This window comes from Cervus canadensis, chromosome 27 (genome assembly GCF_019320065.1).
Source record: "Cervus canadensis isolate Bull #8, Minnesota chromosome 27, ASM1932006v1, whole genome shotgun sequence".
NCBI lineage: Eukaryota > Metazoa > Chordata > Mammalia > Artiodactyla > Cervidae > Cervus > Cervus canadensis.
In genome coordinates, this window is record NC_057412.1 from 49730427 (window position 1) to 49756051 (window position 25625).

Sequence of the window (25625 nt, forward strand, 5' to 3'; positions counted from 1 at the left end):
AAAACTTTAAAGCTTGACTGAAAATGTACTTAGTTTGCTTTCATACATAACACAAGAATTTCTTTCAATAGTATTGAATTATAGCCTTTATCGTCAAAGTTGCATAATATTATACATATAATATATATATTTTAGCTTGGAGATGAGATTTTTTAAAACTTGTTAATTAAAATATTCTTCCATACTGTATTTAAGGATGAATTTATTTGAAATAATTTTGCCTTATTCCCTATACCTATTTTTTTAATCATAGAACTTTTTGCAGTTATGTTTTGATTATATCTTTTGATTCATTTCAGTTTTCCTCATTTCTTTCTTTGAACATCTAAACATCTTTTTATATTTTTTTTAAAGTAGAGTGATGCAAGTATACAATTAAAAACAGTCAAATGGATCTAAAGGGCTTCCACTGAAAGTCAGCAGTTCCTTGCCTGGCAACGCTTTCCTTCCCCTTCTATATGCCGCTCTACTCACATTTAACTCTACCAGCTATAGATTCTGTTTTACTTCTGCACGTTAAAGTAATATTTTTATTCTGCTTTCTCTTGATGCATCCATTTTAAATATGGCCTATTGACTAGTTGAGTTTTAGGCTATTACCACCATCCTTCTTCTAGCTCTGTCTTCCAAAAATTATTTTATCACAACTTTCATTAAATCAATAGTCCATGTTTACATTATTATGATTATGTAAGTATTATTACTGAGCTTAAGAATGCACTATTATTTCAACAGTGTGCTACATTTAGCTTGCCCTGGAGTTGGTAGTTGCTTTTGTTTTGCTTAGTATTCTGCGTGTCTGTCAATAACCCCTTACTAAATGTTTGAACAGATCTGGGTAATGCCTTGTAATAATTTTCGCCAAACACTCAAAGCTATCAAATAATCTATAGTTCTGTTTATCATTCTTCCTAGAAACTGCCCACTTCCAACCCATTAGCATCACGTTCTGACATGAATTGTTGCTCTTGAGGCCTGCGGCACATCTGCTGCCCTGGGGCCTCTTGGTAAATTCCCTACACTGAACCCCCAGTTTTCTACACATCATGTCTTCTCTCTTCCATTTATTTTGCTGAAGTGTGTTCTCCAGTAAGCTGTCACGAAGAGGAAGGTGGCTAGTTACCTTTACAATTACCAGGTGTCTGGAAATAACTTCATTTTTACCTTCCCTCTTGAATGGTAGTTTAGGTAGGGTAAAAATAATTTTCCCTGACTATTGTGTCAACCAGAAAAAGTAATGCTGCTGCTAAGTCACTTCAGTCATGTCCGACTGCGGCAGGAGGCTGCAAATGTAAAACATAATTGATTTGAGGGTTTAAGAATGGCAATTTAGGGGACACAGATTTGAGTAAGCTTGAAAGAGTGTTCAGAGGAAGAGGCTTATACATACAAAACGTCCCACAGTTGCTAAAAGTTATTTGGAAAGACTTGTGATTGATGAGAGTCAGAAAATATTTGTCGTTAAGATCTGAGTTGTCTTAAGGTGGGGTCTGAGGAGTAGACAGAGCGTCATGAGTTATTTTAGAGGAAGGGGCAAATAGGTTTGAGTTTGAGTTTCTGGCAGGTGTTCTAGACGACTTCATCAGGCCAGTAGTCAGACTCCATCCAGGCTGAGATGTGTGCTTAAGTCACACTTTCTAAATGGCTTCCCGGCTCTGCTTCAGCAAGCTGTCTGAGCAATATTGACCCATTTTCGTTTTTCTCTCACTGTTGGAAGGCCTCATTCCTCAGTCTTCTGGCGTCCAGCGTGACTGATAAAAATTCCAAATGCTATTGTGATTTCTTTTCCTTTGATTGTGTTTGGGTACTTGTTTTTGCATTATATCTTGGAAGCTTTTATTTATTTATTTTTTTTTTTTCTTGGAAGCTTTTAGAGTTTCCTCTCAAGCTTATTGTTCGGAAACTTTTATTTCAGTCATTAGCCTGGTGATTCTGAGAAATTTTCATATGCATAATTTATCTCTTTCTAATTTTTCAATTCTTTATTTTGGAGGTGGCGTAGGGGTGAAATTAAAAAAAAAAAAACTGTTGGATTTTGTACCTTCCAGATTGATTCTCAAGAATTATCATAGTTCACTTTACCTCTTTTATGTTCTTTTCTGAGAGGTTTACTTGGCTTTATGTAGTAGCACTTCTGATTTTTTATTATATTTCATATTTACTATTTATATTTAATTTAGATACTTATTTATTATTCTTTCTTAATAACAGGTTTCCATCTGTTCTTCTCTGCTCTTATTTAGTTCCTTCCTTCCTTCCTTGTTTGTGTTTTGCTTTGAATTTCCTTGACTTCTTTGTTTGACATTGAAAACACTTTTTACATAACAGCTGATCTTGATTTGTCCATTCACATTCCAGAGATATCAAACAGCTCACTGAAGCTGAGTGTCTTCATGGAAGAGTAGATTCTTAGTTGTAAGAATAGTTAACCATACGTGAGCTGAAAGCAAGCCAACTTTTTGATCTAGGGACCACAAAAATGCCACAATAAGAATTTTCTTGGGTTGTAGAGTTACACCCAGGATGTTCCCTTTTCCAGCTTCTTGTGGTAGAAAGTGGAGAGAGAATCTTTACGTATAGTTTCTAGGCAAGAGAAGCGGAGGGTGTGTAGTATATAGGCGTCATTGTATTTCGTTTTCACTCCTATGCACCCTTCTCTCCACTGTGCTCCTGTTACAAAATCTAGAGTCTTTCAGAAAATAGGCAACTGTTGTCCTGTCAGTGTGGTGGGGGGGCGGGGAGAGGGGATGTGGGGAATAATGTTCTTACTACAAGAATGGAGAAAGAGACCTGGAATGTTCCAGTTGCACTGTATAAAGTTTCTCAATTAGTGTCTACCTTTCAGTTCTCATCCACCAATACAGACTTTTAAAGAAAGGTAGAAGTAATCCTTTCATGAATGTCTAAGTTGTCTTCTACCTAAAGAATCGGGGGGACATTCTAATCCATAAATTGCACAGATAGATTATCTCTGTCTGTAACCTTCATCCGTATGTAACATTGAACAGGGACGTTTGGAGAAAGCTGATACCCCTTAAGCAGAATACTGATATTCTACAGGTTAGCCTTCAGTGGTTCTAACCAGTAAAGAAGGGCTGGCTTAATTTTTGGTATTAATTAATTCAACAATATTTGTAAATATTTCATTTATTTTGGAAACTCACAATATTCCGAGAAGTAGGCATATAAAGCTTGTTGCTGCCTAGTCAAATCAACATCGTGTCCTTTGTTAGCTCCAGTGAGCAGGTAGGAACAAGCAGTCCATATAGCCTTCGCTAACCAACCTGATGAAAGGAGGCACATTTGTTAGATTCACACATCCAAATGTGTGAAAAGAAAAATTTCTCAGCATATTAATCTGTAGAATTTAGTTTTTGCAAAAACGCACCTCTATTTTAAAAGTATTTATTGTGCACCAAGCACAATATGTTGTGCACTTTGAAAAGGAGAAAATTGAGCCTTAGACATCTTAAATAACTTGCCCAATATTAACACTGAGGTGTTGTTTACGTTTAGCTACAGTATCATAATGTGGGTACTATTACTCCAACACCATCAGTGGAAACAACTGTCAGAGGTATTGTCTGCTAAATCTTTCCTATTAGGTATTTCTTCTTTACATCTTCATGAGGCATAATTTGCTCTCTATTTTAATTTTCTTTTGGCCTAACTAGCTAAACAACCTTAACTAGCTAAAAAGTATATTCAAATAGGCCCTGGTAGAACTTAAAAATAAAACTTAACTAGCTGAAACCTTAACTAGCTAAAACCTTAACTAGCTAAAAAGTATATTCAAATAGGCCCCGGTAGAACTTAAAAATAACACTTTAATGTGTTTTCTTTATACCTATTCCTCTTTTCCTTCTGACCACCTAGTTTCACAGATTCTGTGTTTTCTTTTTACAAAGTCTTGAAACTGATATTTTGCTTGAGAAGTTTTGTATGACATTAAGACTTTGGAAGGAAAAATGTCAGAAAGTATTGCTTTATTCTTCTTAAAACATAGCCAGCAATGGCCACCCAATTATTTTTTTTGTTATATTAGGAATGATCTCCAAAATGTTTTAGTTAAGGTGAATTGAGAAGAGGAGAGAGAACACAATTGAGGATACAGGAATAGGCCTTGTACATTCAAAGTTATTGAAAATCTGTTTTAGGTTGAAAAGGAACCTTTCACCCCCTTTTTTGAAGCTGAAAGTCCAAGATCAGGGCCTCGGTTTCCGGTGAGTGCCCTCTTCCTGGTTTGCAGGTAGTCACCTTCTTGCTGTGTCCTCACCTGTCCTTTCCTCAGGATTTGAATGTGGGGAAAGATGCCCCTTCTTATAAGAACACTAACGCTCTCAAACTAGGAACCCACCCTTATGACCTCATTTACACTTAATTACTTCTGTGGAAGCTAAAGCTCTAATACTGTGGCCACCTGATGTGAAGAACTGACTCACTGGAAAAGACCCTGATGCTGGGAAAGATTGAGGACAGATGGAGAAGGGGGTCACAGAGGATGAGATGGTTGGCTGGCATCATTGGCTCAATGGACATGAGTTTGAGCAAACTCCAGGAGATGGTGGAGAACAGGGAAGCCTGGCAAGCTGCCGTTCTGAGCAACTGAACAACGACAGCTTCCCTAGGAGGAGTCCCAACTCCAGGGACAGCCACACTGGGGAACAGAGTTTCAGCATATAAACCTGAGGGGGGCTTGGAGACGAGGCACACAAGCATATACAGCAGGATCAGTTAGTTTCACATGATTTTTCTTTACAAAAATGGAGAAATATAGATTATAACTTATTTTTGTTTCCCTGAATTAGTGGTTTCTTTCTTTTCTTTTCTTTTCTTTTTGTCCCAGCCTGTTGGTACTGGCATGGGGACACCTCAGGCCAAGCATGTAGCCAAGCAGACATGTAACTGCATGCACTGCAGGTCAGCCGCCTTAGAATCCCCTGAGCCCCAGGTGCCCTGGGACCTGTCCACACCCACCAAGACCACTGGGGCCTCACAGTCTACAGTCTTAGGAACGGACTTATCCAACAGCAAGCTGGTTCTAGCCCAAAGAACTTCTGTGCCCTAGCCCTACTCATCAGGCTGGCAACACCAGCTCTGAGATACTTTGGCCACCTCAGCCAGTCATCCCAGGATATGATACCACCCTCCAGTGGGCTAACACCAGCTTTGGAACCCCATGGACGACAAGCCAGCCATGTGAGGAATTGACTCTCCCACAAGTGGGCTGACTCCAACTCTGAGATCCCCAGGGCCCTGCAGTCAGAGACTACAGTGCCTACCAGTGAGTCAGCACTAGCCCTAGAACCCTCTAGGCCTAGATCCCAGCCAGCAGCAGGCTGAAACCTCCTCCAGGGCACCTTGGGCCATTCAGCCAGCTGTCTGGAATTTGACCCCATTCACCAGCAGGCTGACACCAGCTTTGGGACACAGTGGACCCTGCAGCAAGGCATGTCAGGAACCAGTTCCACTCAGCGGGAGGCTCTCTCTAGTCTGGGATCACTGGCCCCACAGTCAGCTACCCTGGGACTGATCACCCACCAGTGGGCCCGCGCTAGCTCTGGGATCCCCGAAAGCTTCAGAATCGGTGACCTCATGACCTGACCAGGCTCACTAACAGATGGCAGCCTCTAACCCAGGCAAGGCCTGGCAGCCAGATGGGCCAGAGGCCAGCTGTGCCTATCAGACCGACCACAGTAGTCTTTCTGCCACAACAGCAGGGCCCATGCAGCCCGCCTAGAGCACATGGCCCTGGGGACCACAGGGCGGTGCATTGCTGGGACATATGACAAGTCTCCTACCCAAGGCCACTTCTCCAAGATCAGAAAACATAACCAACCTGCCAAATACATATAAATAAAACAAAAACTAAGTGAAATGAGGCAACAGAGGAATATGTTCTAAATGAAGGAATAACATAAATCCCCAGAAGAAGAGCCAAGTGAAATGGAGATAAGCAAATTATCCAGTGAAGAGTTCAAGGTAATGATGATAAAGATGCTCAGAGAACTTGGGAGAAGAATGAACAGACATCGTGAGAAGTTTAACAAAAGGTTAGAAAATATAAGGAAGAATGAAACAGCGTTTAAGAATATAGTAACTGAAATAACATATGTTGAAAGGAATCAATGGCATATTGGATAAAACAGAGGAATGGATCAGTGAACTGTAAATAGAGTAGTGGAAAAGTCACTGGAGTAGACACACAAAAGAAAAAAGAATTAAAAAAGAGAAGTGTGCAAGAGATCTGTGGGCAACATTAACCATACTAACATTCATGTTATAGGGGTCCCTGATGGAGAAGAGAGAAAGTATGGGGCAGAGAACATATTTAAAGGCATAATAGCTAAAACTTCCCTAACTTGGGAAAGGACAGAAACATCCAGGTCCAAGAATCAAAGAGAGTTCCAAACAGGATCAACCCAAAGATCAAACCGAGATATATTGTAATTAAAGTGAAAAGAAAAAGATAAAGAGAGAATATTAAAAGCCGCAAAGGGAAAGCAACACATTACATGCCAGGAAACTTCCATAAAATAATCAGTTGACTTAAGTAGATGCTTTGCTGCTCAGAAGATATATTTAAAGTGATGAAAGAAAAAAAAAAAAGAAACCTACAACCAAGAATACCAAGGGCATCACTTAAATATGAAGGGAAATGTAAAGTTTACAGACCAGCAAAAACTAAAAGAATGCAGCACCACAAATCAGCTTTATAAGAAATGTTAAAGGGACTTCTGTAAATGAAAAAGAAAAAGCCAGAACTATAAGTATCAAAGTTATGAAAGGTAAAATCTCACTGGTAAAGACACACACAGAATAAAAGTAGTAATCACTTATAAACTAGTAGGAAGGTTAAAAGACAAATCTATACAGAACAAAAGGATGTAAACATGGTGTCACAAACAGTAAACATCGGGACAGGTAATAAAAATACAGGGTTGTGAAAATGTGTTCATACATAGATCATCAACTTAAACTAATTACACACACACACACACACACCCCTCTATATAGCAAGGTATACCAGAAACCAAACATCTATGACAGAAACACAAAAAAGAGAAAAGAATCCAAGCATAACAATAAAGATAGTCATTAAATCACAAGAGAAGAAAGTAAAAGAAAGAAACAAGTAAGTGCAGAAACAGCCAGAAACAGTTAACAAAATGACAATAAGTACATACCTACCAATAATTACGTTAAATGTAAATGGACTAAGCGCTGCAGTCAAAATATATAGTGGCTGAGAGAGTACTAAAAGAAGACCTATATATATATATGCTGCCTATAAGAGACTCACTTCAGATCTAAATGCACAAGAGACTGAAGTGAGGAGGTGGAGGAAGTTATTCTTTGCAAGTAGAAACAAAAAGAGGTGAGTAACGATACTTATATTAGACAAAATAAACTTTAAAGCAAAGACCTTAACAAGAGACAAAGAAGGACATTACATAATGATCAAGGGAATTGATCCAGGAAGAAGATATAACAATTGTAAATATACAGTCACTCATCACAGAAGCACCTAAAATATTAACAGACATAAAGAGAGAAATTGACAGTAACACAATAATAATAGGGGACTTTAATACCCCATTTACAACAAAGGACAGATTATCCAGACAGAACATCAACAAAAAAACACTGGCCTTAAAGTTAAAATTAGTATACTGTATTGGTCTTTATCTTTCTGGCTTACTTCACTCTGTATAATGGGCTCCAGTTTCATCCATCTCATTAGAACTGATTCAAATGAATTCTTTTTAATGGCTGAGTAATATTCCATGGTGTATATGTACCACAGCTTCCTTACCCATTTGTCTGCTGATGGGCTTCTAGGTTGCTTCCATGTCCTGGCTATTATAAACAGTGCTGTGATGAACATTGGGGTGCATATGTCTCTTTCAGATCTGGTTTCCTCGGTGTGTATGTCCAGGAGTGGGATTGCTGGGTCATATGGCAGTTCTATTTCCAGTTTTTTAAGAAATCTCCACACTATACAGAGTGAAGTAAGCCAGGAAGATAAAGACCAATACAGTATACTAGCACATATATATGGAATTTAAAAAGGTGGTAACAATAACCCTATATGCAGGACAGAAAAAAAGACACAGATGTACAGAACAGACTTTTGGACTCTGTGGGAGAAGGTGAGGGTGGGATGTTTAGAGAGAACAGCATCGAAACATGTATATTATCTATGGTGAAACAGATCACCAGCCCAGGTTGGATGCATGGGACAAGTGCTTGGGCCTGGTGCACTGGGAAGACCCAGAGGGATCGGGTAGAGAGGGAGGTGGGAGGGGGGATCAGGATGGGGAATACATGTAAATCCATGGCTGATTCATGTCAATGTATGACAAAAACCATTACAATATTGTAAAGTAATTAGCCTCCAACTAATAAAAATAAATGGAAAAAAAAAACACATTAAAAAAAGTTAAAATTAGATCATCTGGCTTAATAGATATAAATAGAACAATCCATCCAAAAGCAACAAAATATGCATTCTTTCAAAGTGCACATAACATTCTCTAGGAAAGATAACATACTTGTCCACAAAATGAGTCTCAATGAATTTAAGAAGATCGAAATCATATTAAGCATGTTTTCTGACTACAATGCTATGAGACAAGAAAGCAACTACAAGGGGAAAAAACTGCAAAAAACAGAAATACGTTGAGACTAAATAATATGTTATAAAAGGACCAATGTCTCACTGAAGAATTCAAAGAGGAAATTAAAAAAAATACCTGGAGATAAATGAAAATGAAAATACAACAATCCAAGTCTATGGGGTACAGTGAAAGTAACTCTAAGAGGGTAGTGATACAAGTCTACCTTAGGAAGCACACAAACAAACAAAAATATCAGAAACCTAATAAAAGGAACTGGAAAGAGGAGAATACACAAACCCAAGGTTAGTAAAAGGAAAGAAGTCATAAAGACCAGAGCAGAAATAGATAATGGAGACTAAAAGCAATACAAAGGATGAATGAAAATAATGGCTGGTTCTTTGAAAACTTAAAAAAACTGATAAACCTTTAACAGTCTCATCTAGAAAATAATTGTGTCCAAGTAAATAAAATCAGACATGAAAAAGAAGTTATAACTGACATTGGAGAAATACCAATGATTATAAGTGATACTGTAAATAATTATACACCAATAAAATGGACAACCTAGAAGAAACAGACAAATTGCCAGAAATGTAGTCTCCCAAGACTAAATTAAGAAGAAATAGAAAATACAAACGGATCAGTTTCCAGTAGCGAAGTTGAATCAGTAATGGAAAAACTCCTAACAAACAAGATAGCACCAGAGAGCTTCACAGGTGAATATTCTACTAAACATTAGAGAAGAGTTAGTACCCAACCGTCTCAAACTATTCCAAAAAGTTACAGAGGAAGGTATGCTTTTGCACTCATTTTACAAAGCCAGCATCAACCTGATACTAAAATCAGACAAAGATATTAAAATATAGGACAATTAGAAGCCAATAACACTGATGAACATAGATATAAAAATCCTTAATAAAATATAAGAAACTAAAATCAATAATGCATTAAAATAATGCATTAAAAGGATCGTACATCATAATCAAGTGAGATTTATCCCAGGCATGCAAATATTGTTCAATATCCATGTATCAATCAGTGTCATATACCACATTAACAAACTAAAGAATAAAAACCATATGATCATCTCAATAGGTGTGGAAAAAGCTTTTGACAAAATTCAACATCCATTCATGATAAAAATTCTAAGCAATGTGGGCATAGAGGAAACATACCTCAACATAATAAAGGCCATGTATGACAAGCCCACAGTTAACATCATACTAATGGATGAAAAGCTGAAAGCATTATCTCTAAGCTTAGCAGTAAGACAGGGATTCTCACTCTCACCACTTTTATTCAGTGTAATATCTGAAGTCCAAAAGCAGCAGTCAGACAAGAAAAAGAAATTAAAAGCGTCCGAATTGGTATGGAAGAAGTAAAACTGTCACTGTTTGCAGATAACCCAACCCAGGTCTCCTGCATCCCAGGAGGGTTCTTTACCATCTGAGCCACAAGGGCAGGCTGATACTCCGCATGCGTGTGCTAAGTCGCTTCAGCCATGTCCAACTCTGTGATCCTAGGCACTCAATACTGCCAGACTCCTCTGTCCTTTGGTTTCTTCAGGCAAGAACACTGGAGTGGGTTGCCATGACCTCCTCCAGGGGATCTTCTCGACCCAGGGATCAAACCCTAGTCTCTTCTGACTCCTGCACTGGCAGGCAGGCTCTTTACCACTAGCACCACCTGGGAAACCTGATATCACACTAGAAAATCTTAAATATACCCCCAAAATAATAGTTGAACTCATCAATGATTTTGGTCAAGATGCATTAATTAAACAAATTAATAAACAAATATATTTCTATATATTGTTAGTGAACTGTTAGGAAGAGAAATTTAGAAAACAGTCCTGTTTACAATCACATAAAAAAGTAAAATACCTAGGAATAAATCTAATTATGGAGATGAAAACTCTGCCCTCTAAAAACTATATAATGTTGATGTAAGAAATTAAAGATGACGCAAACAGGTGGAAACATATCTTGCTCATTAATTAGAAGAATTGGTATTATTAAAGTGGCCATACTATTAATACCAAAGACAGTCTACAGATTCAGTGTAACCCTTATCAAATACCAAGGGCATTTTTCACAGAACTGAAACAAATAGTTCTAAAATTTTTATGAAAACACAAGACCCCAACTAACCAAAACAATCTTAAGAAAAAAGAACAAAACTGGAAGTACCATGCTCCCAGATTTCTGAATATAAGAAAGATACAATAACCAAAATAATATTGTACTTGCACAAAAATAGACACAAGGATCAATGGGACAGAAGAGAAAGTGCAGAAATTAACCCACACTTTTTTTCTGGGTAATCAACAGCAAAGGAAGTGAGAATACAAAATGGGTAAATGACTGTCTCTTCAATAAATGGTATTAATAAAACTGGACAGCTACCTGCAAAAGAATTAAATTGTAGTACTTTCTCATACCATATACCAAAATAAAGTCAAAGCGGAGTAAACACCTAAACGGAAGACCTGACATTATCAGACATAAGCAATGTGCTCTCTGACAGCAGTCTGAGAAACATATTTTGTGAATGTTTCTCAGCCAAGGGGACACTAAAGCAAAAAGAAACAAATGAGACTGCACCACACCAAAAAACTTTTGCATACAAGAAAAATACTGACAAAGTGAAAAAAGTCTGCCTATCGAATGGGAGAATTTTCAAATTATATATCTGATGAGGGCTTAATATCCAAAATTACAAAGAACTCATACAATTCAACATCATAAAATGGACAACACAATTAAAAAGTGGAAGACTTGAATATTTTTAAAAAGATGTGCAAATGGCCAATAGACACATGAAAAAAATGCTCAATATCACTACACATCAGGGAAATGCAAGTTAGCACCATAATGTTATCACACACCTATCAGAATGGCTGTTATCAGACAGAAAAAATGCCAAGTATTGGCAAAGATCTGGTGAGAGGGGAATCCTTGTGCACTGTTGGTGTTAATATAAATTGGTATAGCCACTATGCAAGACAGTTTCTCAAAAAATAAAAAACAGTACTATTGCATTATCCCACAATTTTTTTCCTGAGTGTTTATCTGGAGAAAATGAAAGCACTAATTTAAAAATATGAATGCACCTGTGTTCATTACAACATTATTTACAATAACTGAGCTTCCCTGGTGGCTCAGATGGCAAAGAATCTGCCTGTGATGCAGAAGACCTGGGTTCAATCCCAGTCCAGGGGAGAAGAAAATGGCAACCAACTCCAGTATTCTTGCCTGGAGAATCCCATGAATGGAGGAGCCTGGGGGCTATAGTCCATGGCGTCGCAAAGAGTCAGACACAATTAAGCAAATGTTTTGATTTCAGTTTCAAGATATGGAAGCAACCTAAGTGTCCATCAATAGATGAATTGATAAATAAGATGTGGCATGCATATAAAATGGAATAATACTCAACGAGAAAAAGAATAAGATCTTACCATTTACATCAGCATGGATAAACCAGAAGGCATTATCCTAGGTGAAATAATCAGAGAAAGAAAAAATTACATAATTTCACTTTTATGTGGAAAAAAAAATGAACACGCACAACAAAACAGAAACAGAATCATAGATACAGAAAAGAAATAGGTGGTGGCCAGAGGAGAAGAGGGTGCACGGTGGAAGAGAGTAATAAACGAGAAAGATTTCGTGACCAGATAATCACGATGGTGAGATCACTCACCTAGAACCAGACATCCCGGAATATGAAGTCAAGTGGGCCTTAGGAAGCATCACTATGAACAAAGCTAGTGGAGGTGATGGAATTCCAGTTGAACTATTTCAAATCCCGAAAGATGATGCTGTGAAAGTGCTGCAGTCAATAGGCCAGCAAATTTGGAAAACTCAGCAGTGGCCTCAGGACTGGAAAAGGTCAGTTTTCATTCCAATCCCAAAGAAAGGCAATGCCAAGGAATGCTCAAACTACCGCACAATTGCACTCATCTCACACGCTAGTAAAGTAATGTTCAAAATTCTCCAAGATGGGCTTTATCAATACGTGAACTGTGAACTTTCAGAAGTTCAAGCTGGTTTTAGAAAAGGCAGAGGAACCAGAGATCAAATTGCCAACATCCGCTGGATCATTGAAAAAGCAGGAGAGTTCCAGAAAAACATCTGTCTCTGCTTTATTGACTATGCCAAAGTCTTTGACTATGTGGATCACAATAAACTGTGGAAAATTCTGAAAGACATGGGAATACCAGACCACCTGACCTGCCTCTTGAGAAACCTGTATGCAGGTCAGGAAGCAACAGTTAGAACTGGACATGGAACAACAGACTGGTTCCAAATAGGAAAAGGAGTACGTCAAGGCTGTATATTGTCATCCTGCTTATTTAACTTATATGCAGAGTACATCATGAGAAACACTGGAGGAAGCACAAGACGGAATCAAGATTACCGGGAGAAATAGCAATAACCTCAGATATGCAGATGACACCACCCTTATGGCAGAGAGTGAAGAGGAACTAAAAAGTCTCTTGTTGAAAGTGAAAGAGGAGAGTGAGAAAGTTGGCTTAAAGCTCAACATTCAGTAAACTAAGATCATGGCATCCAGTCCCATCACTTCATGGCAAATAGATGGGGAAACAGTGGCTGACAATATTTTTGGGCTCCAGAATCACTGTAGATGGTGATTGAAGCCATGAAATTAAAAGACACTTACTCCTTGGAAGGAAACTTATGACCAACCTAGACAGCATATTAAAAGCAGAGACATTACTTTGCCAACAAAGGTCCATCTAGTCAAGGCTATGGTTTTTCCTGTAGTCATGTATGGCTGTGAGAGTTGGACTATAAAGAAAGCTTAGCACTAAAGAATTGATGCTTTTGAACTGTGGTGTTGGAGAAGACTCTTGAGAGTTTGCTGGACTGCAAGGAGATCCAACCAGTCCATCCTAAAGGAGATCAGTCCTGGGTGTTCATTGGAAGGACTGATGCTGAAGCTGAAACTCCCAATACTTTGGCCACCTGATGCAAGGAGCTGACTCATTGGAAAAGACCCTGATGCTGGGAGGGATTGGGAGCAGGAGAAGGGGACAATAGAGGATGAGATGGTTGGATGGCATCACCGACTCAATGGACATGGGTTTGGGTGGACTTCAAGAGTTGGTGATGGACAGGGAGGCCTGGCGTGCTGTGTTTCATGGGTCGCAAAGAGTCGGACACGACTGGGCGACTGAACTGAACTGAATCAAAGAGGTAAAAACTTCCAGTTGAAAAACAAATGTCAACAGAATGAAATGTATAGTGTGGGGAATACAGTCAATGATTATGTAATACCTTTATATGGTGACAAACGGGAACTAGATTTAGAATGATGATTATTTTGAAATATATAGAATTATGGAATCACTATGTTGTGTAACAGGAACTAACATGCTGTTGTAGGTCACTTATGCTTCAGAAGTAAACAAACTCATAGAAAAAGAGATTAGATTTGTGGTTACCAAAGGCAGTGGGTAAGGTGGTGGAGAATTGGACAAAGGAAGTCAGAAGGTACAAAATTCCAGTTATATGATAAATAAGGGATGTAATGTGCAACAGATAAGGATAATTAACACTGCTATGAAGTTGTTGCACATGAAGTTGTTAAGAGAGTAAATTCTAAAGATTCACCACAAGGGAAAATATATTTCTTGTTGCTTTAATTTTGGATCTGTGTTAGATGATGGATGTTCTCTAAACTTACTGTGATAATCATTTTGTGATATATGTAAGGCAAATCTTTATGCTGCACATCTTAAATTTATACAGTGCTGTATGTCAATTATATCACAATTAATACTGGAAGAGGTAAGAAAAGTGAGAGTTTTTGTTTTTTGCTTTTTTACCCTTGCATGGAAATCAAACAAATAAGCAACTCAAAATAATACTACTCCCCACTTCAACATTTCTCAGATAAATTTTTTCTTTCATTGCCCTTTTGCAAGTTGCCTAGGATGGCTTGGGGTCAGCCACTGCTGATGATTAAGTGCCTAGTTGAAGAATTATCTTGCTTCGGGCTGAATTCTACTCAAGGCATTTTCTTTCAGGAGGAACTTGAGGAGCAAGCATGTTCATTTGGGATAACTTCAACAGTGCCAAAGAATTTTAGTCCAATTTTCTTCCCATCAAAATATTGAAAATAGTAATTATATATTCATTTACTCAATACTTTAAGGCACTAATATGTATCCCAGGCATTTCAGTTTATGTTTAAACACCCATCCCCACTGACAATTACTGACATACCTTCTAAAAATTAGAACAGTCTTAAATAGTTCTTACTTTCAACTTCTAATTAAAAATGAACTCATTATTAATCAGTGCCAATATTAAAAGGCTTTTTTTTTTTGTTACATGTAACTTGAAAATTCCTAGAGTTGCAATTGAAATAATGGTATTTTTTCTGCTTTTCAGGGATAGTATGTACATAGGTTATAAAACATTCAGTTGAATTGATTGATGGTTATGGAAAATGAATTTTTGTGATTACAAATGATTGGATTAAATGATATCTTTTATAATCATATACATCACAGTATGCCTCCATAACATTTGGCCTTTTTGACAGCTCTCAAGCAAATGCTCTGCTCCGCTCTTAATGGACGGAGGGGAATTCACTACTTAAAAGAATGAGAAGCGCTCTTTTTTCCTCTTGAGTGTTCATATGACAGTGCAATGTAGAAAGACAGCAATCCCTGTGATATTTTGATATAAGAGGAAAGGAGATTGAAAATCTTACCCTGTGAAGAGTGAAGACATATTTTCAGGCTTTTTCGGAGGTAAGGGAAGAGTTCAGACAGTGAATGGGAAACTGAGATGAGGAGGTGGAGGAAAATTTTTACACTACAGAAGTCTCAGTATTTTTTCAGTTTTCTATGTCCTATTTGACTTTGCTTCCTCTTTTGTATTAAGCAATTTATAGATAATAAAGATAGATAAGGTCTTCAGACTATCTCCTAAGCCTGACCCTACTGTCAAGTTGTTCATAAAACCCACAGCACACTTTCTTTCAGGCACGGCATTGAGGATCAAATCACATTTTAATCTCCTGTTTCTGGAGTATTTCAGCTGGAGGGTAGAGAAGAGTTCCATTGTTCTCCTCTGTGACAGCTTTATATGTTCTTTAGAGGATGATGAGCAGTAGAATTTCTTTTCTTCTCTTTTCTTCATTTCTTTATATGCCAACTTTCAAAAATTCACAGTTGAAATATGTAACTTGTCACACTGAGGTCCTAATAATATCCTCCCATTGAACGTGGGACATATCTAATCGTACTTCTTAAGTGGATTCTGACCTAAAGGATAAAACAATCACTTTAAGTTTGTCTTTTCCGAAGCTATTATGAACTAGTTGGAATTCAGTCCTGCTGAAGGTGTTTCAGAGACATTATCAATTGTAAACATTCTTCTTTATTTGCAGTGTAAATGGATATTTAGAAAATGTTATGCTGTGATATCTATTTATCAGTGTATCTGTATATGTTCTTTCAGGTGATGTATCAGTGAGAGAGTAACACATTATATAACCAAGAGCTAAAATTTGTGAAACAAAGCAATTATTTGGAGCCAGAATAATAAGGAAGACTCACAGAAGAGATAAGGGTAAATCTTTGAACCGGTAGAATTGTTTATTCTGAGAATGAGGGCACAAACCAAGTGTGAGAATAGGATTAATTAGACTGTATTTCAGAAGTCATGAGATGATTGCCCTAACTAAATTTCCAAGAAGTAGTGCAGTGAAAATGGGGCCTTTTTTAATTTAGTTATCATTTTACTTCCCACATTCAGAGTGGGGCCTTTGGTAAAATAGGCTCTCAAGAGTTATTTGTTGAATGAATGAATGGATGTAACTCAAGTAAGTGAAAAGCCAAAAATAAGACTGGGTAGGTCAAGATTATATTCTGAGGACATTTAGATAAATATTTGACTTTGTGAGAGAGGCTTGTAAGTCATTTCATCCAGCTGACCAGCTGCCCCTTTCCACCTGACAGCCAGATATACTCGTGACTTGATGCCCAATCCCCTTTCATCTGCAGTCTTACAGCCTCAAGGAGATAATGTCATTTTGCCATGATGAGAATCATGTACAAACTAGTGTTTTCTTCGATTGAACCTTTAAGTGTGAGAAGTTACCGATAACCAGAGCTTAGAGCAAAATCTCCAAAGAAGCTGAAAAGACATTGAAAAAAAAAGGACCTTTGTATAAGACATTTTCTACTTGTCTGTTCTTCACACAACTTCTCACGGCAAAATCGTGCTTAGAAACCAAACTGTCACTCTATCAGGAGAGTTTTGTTAGCCAAGAGAGCACCAGGCAGGTCAATAGAAATGCACTGTGAGCTGTCTGGTACCCTGACCCATGTCTGGATTTCATAGTCAAGGCAGCTGTGGAAGCAGACTTTTCTCTGATTCAGACGAAACAGACAATCTTACATCTGCCTTAACCTTTGTGGAAGTTTCGCAGCCCACAAGAGGAAGTTTACTATAATCCCTAACTGTTCCTTGCATATGTTAGATCTGCTTCAGTTATTTTCCCCAGAATGTTGTCAACTGTGTGGTTAGAAAAGAGGAATGTCATTTCATTGGCCTCACTTGAAATCCTTCAACCTGTCCCCGGGGCCTTCAGTGTAATATCCAAAGTCATTAGAAGGAGTATGAAACTCATCAGGTACCTCACATTCCCCTTCCCTGTTTCCCTTTTTGAGATTATATAGAGTACCCACTATGTGCCAGGAACTAGGCTCATCGCCAAGGATCCAAAGATGAAAAAGTAATACAGACTTGCAGGGTCATTTTCCCCCACTTCTTAGCCCTAATCTCAAAAATGTTTAAATGGACTTTTTTGCACAGTAATCTTTCTGCCTGCCTACTTTTCACTTGATTTCCACTTGTTCTTAAAAATACACCCAGGCACCAGCCCACCTGCCCCCTCCAGGACCTGCAGGCCAGAGGCATCTGCATTTCCAGGGCAGACCATGTTCTCCTCTCTTGCAGCCCTTGTGTGACATGCTTTTCTTTGAGAAGAAAGCCTGTATTTTTCATATTTCCCTCCAGTAATTTGTGTGATGCCTATTATAAGCAGGTACTTAATAAACCTTAGCTACGGTCTTCTATTATCTTAGAATTTTCTTGATCAAATATTATTTTTTCAGATGATTATTTTGATAGTGTGATTTCATTCATTCTCTTGGCAAAAAGTTTCTGAAAATTTAGTTGGTGTTAGGCACAGTTAATTCTCTGTTTCTCCAGCCACAATGGTGTTGATGAAATGGAAGCTCAAGTATATATTGTCAGTCTCACAGTTCCTATGTGACAGAAATGCTTTGCTCACTCAGATCTATCTGACTCCAAAACCCAAACTCTTCTTTTATGCCAGGCTTTTTCCTTGAGGATAAAGCTCAAGTTTTTGTACATTTTATATAGCAAATATAAATATACTACAATTTAAATTCTGTCATCATAAACTCCTTAAGATCTCCAAATTCACTTGTCAATTAATCATAATGAGCATGTGGTTAAAAATCCCTTTTTCAGTCAGGATTGAACATAAGAAAACAGTCACTTAAGGTTTTTTGCTTTTCTCCTTTTCTATAAGTTATGAAATGGAAAAATGAAATAATTTTTGCACTCAATGCAAGAAGGAGAAAATTTCAATGAGAACTACACTCTTCATCATCTATGCTTGTGGATTGAATGCATCATCTATGCTTGTGGATCTGAGGAGCAGTTTCAGATTTCTTTCTCCAGTCACTCCTGGAGAAGTTTTTTTTTTTCCTGTTATTGCCCTCTTATAAATTTAATATAAATGCAGGAGTGCTCTTGGGTCTATACATATTGTGAAAACAAGGATGGATGATTCAGGGTGGAAGCCAACAGAGAAATAATTAAGCTACAGTTGATTGTCCTAGTTATATAGCAGATTACAGATGACTGCAAATTCTTTAACATTCTTTAGTTAGAGAAGTGAGGTTTATTTCTCCTTCTCTTGAATTTGGGCAGACTCTCTGATTGCTTTGACTGATACCGTACTGTGACTATGACACAATGCTTCTTTCTAGGGCCAGGCTTAATACTTCAATAAGTGAAAGTCGCTTAGTCATGTCCAACTCTTTGCGACTCCATGGACTATACAGTCCAAGGAATTCTCCAGGCCACAATACTGGAGTGGGTAGCCTTTCCCTTCTCCAGGGGATCTTCCCAACCCAGGGATCAAACCCAGGTCTCCCACATTGCAGGCGGATATTTTACCAGCTGAGCCACAAGGGAAGTCCAGCTACTGGAGTGGGTAGCCTATCCCTTCTCCAGAGGATCTTCCCGACCCAGGAATCGAACTGGAGTCTCCTGCATTGCAGGTGGATTCTTTATCAGCTGAGCTATCAGGGAAGCCCTAACACTTCGATAGCTGGTACTTTATTTCTCAGAATTCTCAGTTTCGATTCCTAATCGACCCTGTAAGAAGCCCAACACAGTGACCATGAAAAGAGCAGGACTGCGTGAAGGGAGAAGGGGGCCGGTGGAGCCAAGTCTTCGAGATCTACTTGAAAGGAGCCGGACTTGAACCTTCCGGCCCAAGTGCAGCCACCAGCTGAATATTACTACTGAGTGACTGCCATTGATGCTGCATTCTTCTGGGAGCAGAATAGTCTTCCAGAAGAGCCCTTCCTGAACTCTTAAACTATATTAATGCACCAAAATCTGAGGTAGCTCGTTGAGCAAATTATGTATGTAGTTAGAACAGTTTGTATTTAACCGTCATTTAACAGTCACTTTAAACGGCTCCGCATCCATGTAGCCCTCGCTGAGGACACCTCTATACACTGTGCCTTCCTTCTCTCGGGTGGCAGGGCCCCCGTAATACACACGCTAGCTAAAGGGGAAGATGTGGCTACTGTGCATTTAAAAACAATATTCTCTGATAGCAAACATTCATTTTTATTTACTGCATGCAATTTTCCCGCCCACACATCTGTTTCCTCTCAGTATTCTTATCATATGTTAAGGATGGTCATTTGCCAAATCTGTATTATGCCATCGTGCAGATGGTGAGGCTGAGACCCAGAGGCCTGGTCACTTCTCTGCAGGGACATGGCTGAGGTTCTCAGAGCACACAGTATTTCCCCTTTACATATGCATCTCAAATTTAATTATACTTAGGTGATCATCTGCTAAATATCTGTCATACCCACTAGACTTTAAGTTTCTAAAGGCCATGAGCTTCTCTGTTTTGTTTATCACTCCGTACTTAGAACTTAGCCCAGTGCCTGACAGGAAATCCTCACTCAGTACTCGCTGAATGAATACACTAATGAAGAATGGCTGAGCGCTCACTCAAGTCTGGGCTTCCTGATTCAGAAGGGCGGTCTCTTTCATCATAGCCACGAGTGAGGAGAAGGCATGAGTCAGGAGTTTCGGCCAGAAGGCACAGTCACCAGCCACACTTTCCCTTTCCCCTACTTCCTTTTCCAACAGGGCATATCTGTGGGCAGGACATACGAGTTCTGAAAAATTTTCTTAGTAATTCTGGTGTATCCCCCATTGAAAACTAAGACACACACAATTATTGGTCTCTTAATGGCATGCTGTTACATATGAGGAAATTCTCTTAGAAAATACAGTGATTTTATACTTGAAAAGAAAATACTCAAAAGCTGAGGAATCTACCTTCATGATTAAAAGGGTGGAAGATTGAGAGCAACAGGAGGGTCTAGGTTAAACAACCGTCCGCGGGATGAGAAGATGGTTCACTTCTCGGCGTCTCAGCACGTCTTAGCTAATTTGGCTCCCATAAAGAAAACTATGCTAGTTGCTTCCACTGTTATTTACCCAAATGCTTCTGAGCTCTAAAAGGCCCTTGGACTAAGTGCCGGGTTCTAAGAACTGGCCATGGTCCCTAGGAGCTGCCTGCAGGCTGGCATACCTGGGGAACAAGGAGCTGAGCAAGGAGCTCCCAAGATGCCTGCCCTCCCCTTTTCTGCCTCTTAGGGTTCGCAGCCAAAGGCGCGGTGAGAAGGGGTGGCCAAGATAGTTAGGGAAAGGTGCCATGAAGCTTGCGTTGCTGGCTAGTCAGAACTCACAAACGGGTTTCTTAAATCTGAGTGTCTGGGACCCTGCGATCTGTTGATACAGTTCTTAACTCAGGAGTAAGCTAATGGAATATGTGCCTTAAGGTAAGTAGAACGTTTCTATAATTTCTTAGACTAGCAGCAGCTTCTCTTTACTGGAGTCAAAACTAATGCCTTCAGTAAGAAGGGAAAAAGAGAAAGGGATGGAGGGACGAAGTAGAAAGGGAGAAAGACAGGGGGAAGGAAAGTGGGGAGGGAGAGAGAGAAAAAGTGCACACGTGAGCCAGAGGGGGGACCTTAGCTCTAGGGAAAAATATTCCTGGTGCGAATATGTATGTATTCACACATCTCAGTGAAAGCACTATTGGATTAGGGTTATGTGCAAAATAAGCTGTTTTAAGAACCTTGAGTGATTCTAGTAGACAATGATAACAATATATATTGTATATATTTTTTGGTTTTTGTTTAGTTGCTGAATTCTGTCTGACTCTTTGCAACCCGATGAACTGTGACCTGGCAGGCTCCTTTGTCCATGGGATTTTCCAGGCAAGAACACTGGAGGGGGTTGTCATTTCCTTCTCCAGGGGATCTTCCCTACCCAGGGATCGAACCCAGGTTTCTTGCACCGGCAGGCAGATTCTCTACCCTTGGGACACCAGGGAAGTGGTACACTCTATAACAAATGCCAAATTACAAGATGATGCTAGAAATTGACATGTGGGTTATCTCAACCGTGAGGAAGAAGGAGATAGAGAAAACATGATATCCTAAGAGGATGTCTGCACATTGTATTCCGCACACTTTACTCATTCCAAGAGAAGAGCCACTTCTCCAGAGATGTATTGAGAATCATAAAGATGGCTCCTAGACACCAAAGGAAGCTTTACATATATTGTGTTTAATCTCCTTAAATTAGGGAAAGTTTCAACTTTTAAAGGTTTTCATAGTCAAATTATTAGAAATATATGGGAAAAAGCAAAGATTAGGCTAAGAATACTTGAAAGCTCATCTTTCAATAACAAATTCTGTCAGCTTTTTGTGCTGTTACCTTTTTTTTTTTTTTAATTTTGGAAAGCAGTCTTATTAAAACAGCTTATTTAATTACAGAATTAAAAATTCTGTAAAGGACAGAGCTTATCTGTTTTCTCCCACTCTAGGCAAAAACACTCCTGTTTGCTAGTCCCATGGAGTCCAGTAAGTCAGTAACTTTCTGTTGCATTTTAAAGACTCCTTCAATGTGGGACTTTAAAACCACAGCAAAACAATCTATTGCAAATTACTGAATACCAATTCTGGAATGAGTCCATGTATGTTTATTATGAAGATTACATTGGTACAAACATATTTTATAAACTACAATGGGTATGTAAAATAGGAACAGGTAGAAGTACCTCATGAACTGTGGTTAAAAGTACTCATTGCTATATTAGTAACACACTCTAGATTCCTATTCCTCCAAATTTTACTTGTCTTTCTTGATATGCTTTAAACCATTTGTAATCCATGCTGATTTACACTCTGACATACATTTTTATTTGAAAGATATTTTAAGGCCATGCTACTTAGGCTTTGGGTTTCCCCAGTGGCTCAGAGGTAATGAATCTGCCTGCAGTGCAGGAGTCGCAGAAGATGCAGGTTCGATCCCTGGGTCGGGAAGATCCCCTGGAGAAGGGCATGGCAACCCACTTCAGTATTCTTGCCTGGAGAATCCCATGGACAGAGGAGCCTGGTGGGCTACAGTCCATAGGGTCACAAAGGGTCGGACATGGCTGAAGTGACTTAACACACACGCACTTAGTCTTTAAACAATTTATAGTCAAAGTACTCAAAAGAAATCTTTATTCAGATAACTAGTCCGCTCCCTCGTCTGTATTTGTAGGACTCTGCACACCCTAGTGACATCTGCTTATCCAGTTAATGCTGCCGCTCCCTCGCGAATCTCATTGTTTTCTGACTGTTGCCATTTTAGTTACTTCTCAATCAGCATTCATTCTGTGTATCAGGATAAGGTGGAGGTTTTAGATATTTTGTGGCAGGAAGAGTAATTTCCTCTTTAGGATTTGAGATACCTAGCAGATGGTCGATGCTCTTTCTGCAGTCTGGGGTCCCACTCCACCCTATCCTGCCCCAGCCTGCAGCCGTTCAGTAAAGTGGTATCATCCGGACTTCATATATAAGTTCATAAGGATTGCTTCTTATTTTGAACATAATAGTAATTATGGCCATATAGCATATCTTTATTCTTTCTTTTCCACTAAATATTTTATTATACCTCAAACATTTTTATACTTCCCATAAACAGAATGAATCGAAGGTATATTAACTGCTTTCTCCTTATAAAATTAATGTAAGTCTATAAAAGTAAAATAGAGGAAAGATAAAATCCCATCACTCTATTGTCTTTATGCAATATATAAATATATATGCAATTTAATACATCTTTGTATCTTGCCATCTACTTTGTGACAGAAAGTATAAGTATAGGGTAAATATCAATAATGTTTTCTTATTATTTAAATGTTTTTAAAAAGTAATTTTTGCTTACAGCAAATGCAGCAGTGCATTACAGAGTTTAAACCACATGCAGAAGTAGAATGTATGACAGCAATAGTACTAAGGCAAAGCACATGAAAAATGCTGTTACAAGTTTGTTACATAGATGTGCAGTGGGATTGTATCATTTAAAGATAGATTATTAACGATAAGTTAAAGATGTATATTATGTATCTGAAAGAAAAAGAAAGAAAGAAAATGAAGTCGCTCAGTGGTATCTGACTCTTTGTGACCCCATATACTCTAAGCTACCACGCTCCTCCGTCCATGGGATTTTCCAGGCAAGAGTATTCGAGTCGGTTGCCATTTCCTTCTCCAGAGGATCTTCCCAACCCAGGGATCGAACCCGGGTCTCCCACCATCTGAGCCACCAGGGAAGTCTTATGTATCTGAAAGCAAGCACTAAAACAGCACAAGGAGTTATAGTTAATAATCCAGCTTAGGATAGAAAATTGAATATCTCTATATAATCAATCCAGAAAACAGAAAAAGAGGGATGAGAAAACTAAGAACAGATGAAACAAGTAGAAATCACAAGCTGATAGATTTAAACCTAACCATATCAGGAATCACATTAAGTGTTAATGATCCAAACACCCCGATTTAAAAGGGAGAGTTGTTGCCAAAGACCTGCTTCACCAAGGAATTTCTCAAGGTCTAAATGAAGGAAGTTTCCTCTGGTCCTCACAAGAAATAGAGTTAAGTAGTATTTCTCCATACCGGGTAAATGGCTTTGGCCATGATTAATCCTTGAGTCTTTTGAACCATTTTAAGTACTTTGCAAAGGCAGTCTGGATTGTCACATTATTTATGAGCGTCATTGCCATCTCCAAATCTTAACAGGTCTGTTTCAGGAGTGCATCGTGACAAGCTCCACATGTCTGTGCTAGGGTGCTGAGCCCTGAACCATCGGAGAGTGTCCCAGGCCAGCAAATTCTCCCCTCTCCCGCCCACACCCCACCCTGGTCCTATGACACAGTCCGCTGCACCTTCCCATGTGTCCTGCCAGTTCCTGCTGGTATATTTTAGTCCGTTCCTGTGATTCCTTTGGTAGGTAAAGCAGAGACCAAATTTCCTCTCTCAAGAAATGCTGAACAGTGGCCAGTAATTGGTCTGGCGATAAACAGAAAGGGCAGGGGAGGATCTTGGGGGAAGGATGAGCATCATGCTGTAAGACAGCTATCAGAGGAAAAGTCCTTCTTTGAGAAGATAAGACAAGTTTGTTGTTGTTTAGTAGCTAAGTTGTATCTGACTCTTTTAGACTCTGTGGACTGTTGACTGCCAGGCTCCTCTGTCCATGGGATTTTGGCAAGAATCCTAGAGTGGGTTGCCATTTCCTCCTCCAGGGGATCTTCCCAAGCCAGGGATGGAACCCACGTTTCCTGCACGGCAGGTGGGTTCTTTACCACTGAGCCACCAGGGAAGCACAAAATAGAAAGGATGGATAATTAAAAAAGACCCAACTATGGTGCCTCAATCATAAAGAATCCGCCTGCTAATGCAGGAGATGTGGGTTTGATCCCTATATCGAGAAGATCCCCTTGAGAAGGAAATGGCAACCCACTCCAGTATTCTCGCCTGAGAAACCCCATGGACAGAGGAGCCTGGTAGCCTAAAGGAGAGAGGCTGGATAATATTAATAAAAAAAAAAAAAAAAAAAAAAGAAACTATCCATTACTTGGAAAACAGTTTTGGAAAACAGAAGTAAAATCACTCATGATACCAGTACTCAGTAATTGACGTTCTAGTTTGTATTTTTTCCTTTCTACTCTTTTTCCTTAGGTATATTTTCTTGGTTGCTATTTTGGTGTGAGTATGTAGCTTTCTCTTTGCTTTTCTCATTCAAAGTATGTTGCTATATGGAAATAGGTTAAAACTTGATGGTTCACAATAGTCTATTCTCTGGCAATTATGAATTAGGGACTGAGTGTCTAATATTAGCCAGGTAAAACCTTGTCAGATTTGGCCTACTTGATTAGCAATTGGACACAAATAAGAAGGGATCCCTGTTCCCAAGAACTTAAGAATCTCTTTTCTTAAAATGGTCTATTTTGGGGTAAATGGATCATTGTAGTATTCAACAGTAAATGCTGACGACTCACTCTGTTAGATCACATATTCTTAAATATGTAACTATTAGAACTAACTATAGTCTTTCTTTGATGACTTAGTTTTTTTGAAATATGTTTATTGTATTTAGGATTAGCTTACATAGTCATTTACTCCTGAACTATGAAAACACAAAATTGCCTAGTAATAAAGATTTCTGGTTCAGTTAGTTACTGAGAGTGCATTCCTGGTACACAAAGAAGTGGAAATTTTCCCTATAGCACTTGACTATGGGCGGCATATGTCCTAATTCTCCATCCCAAATATCCAAGTTG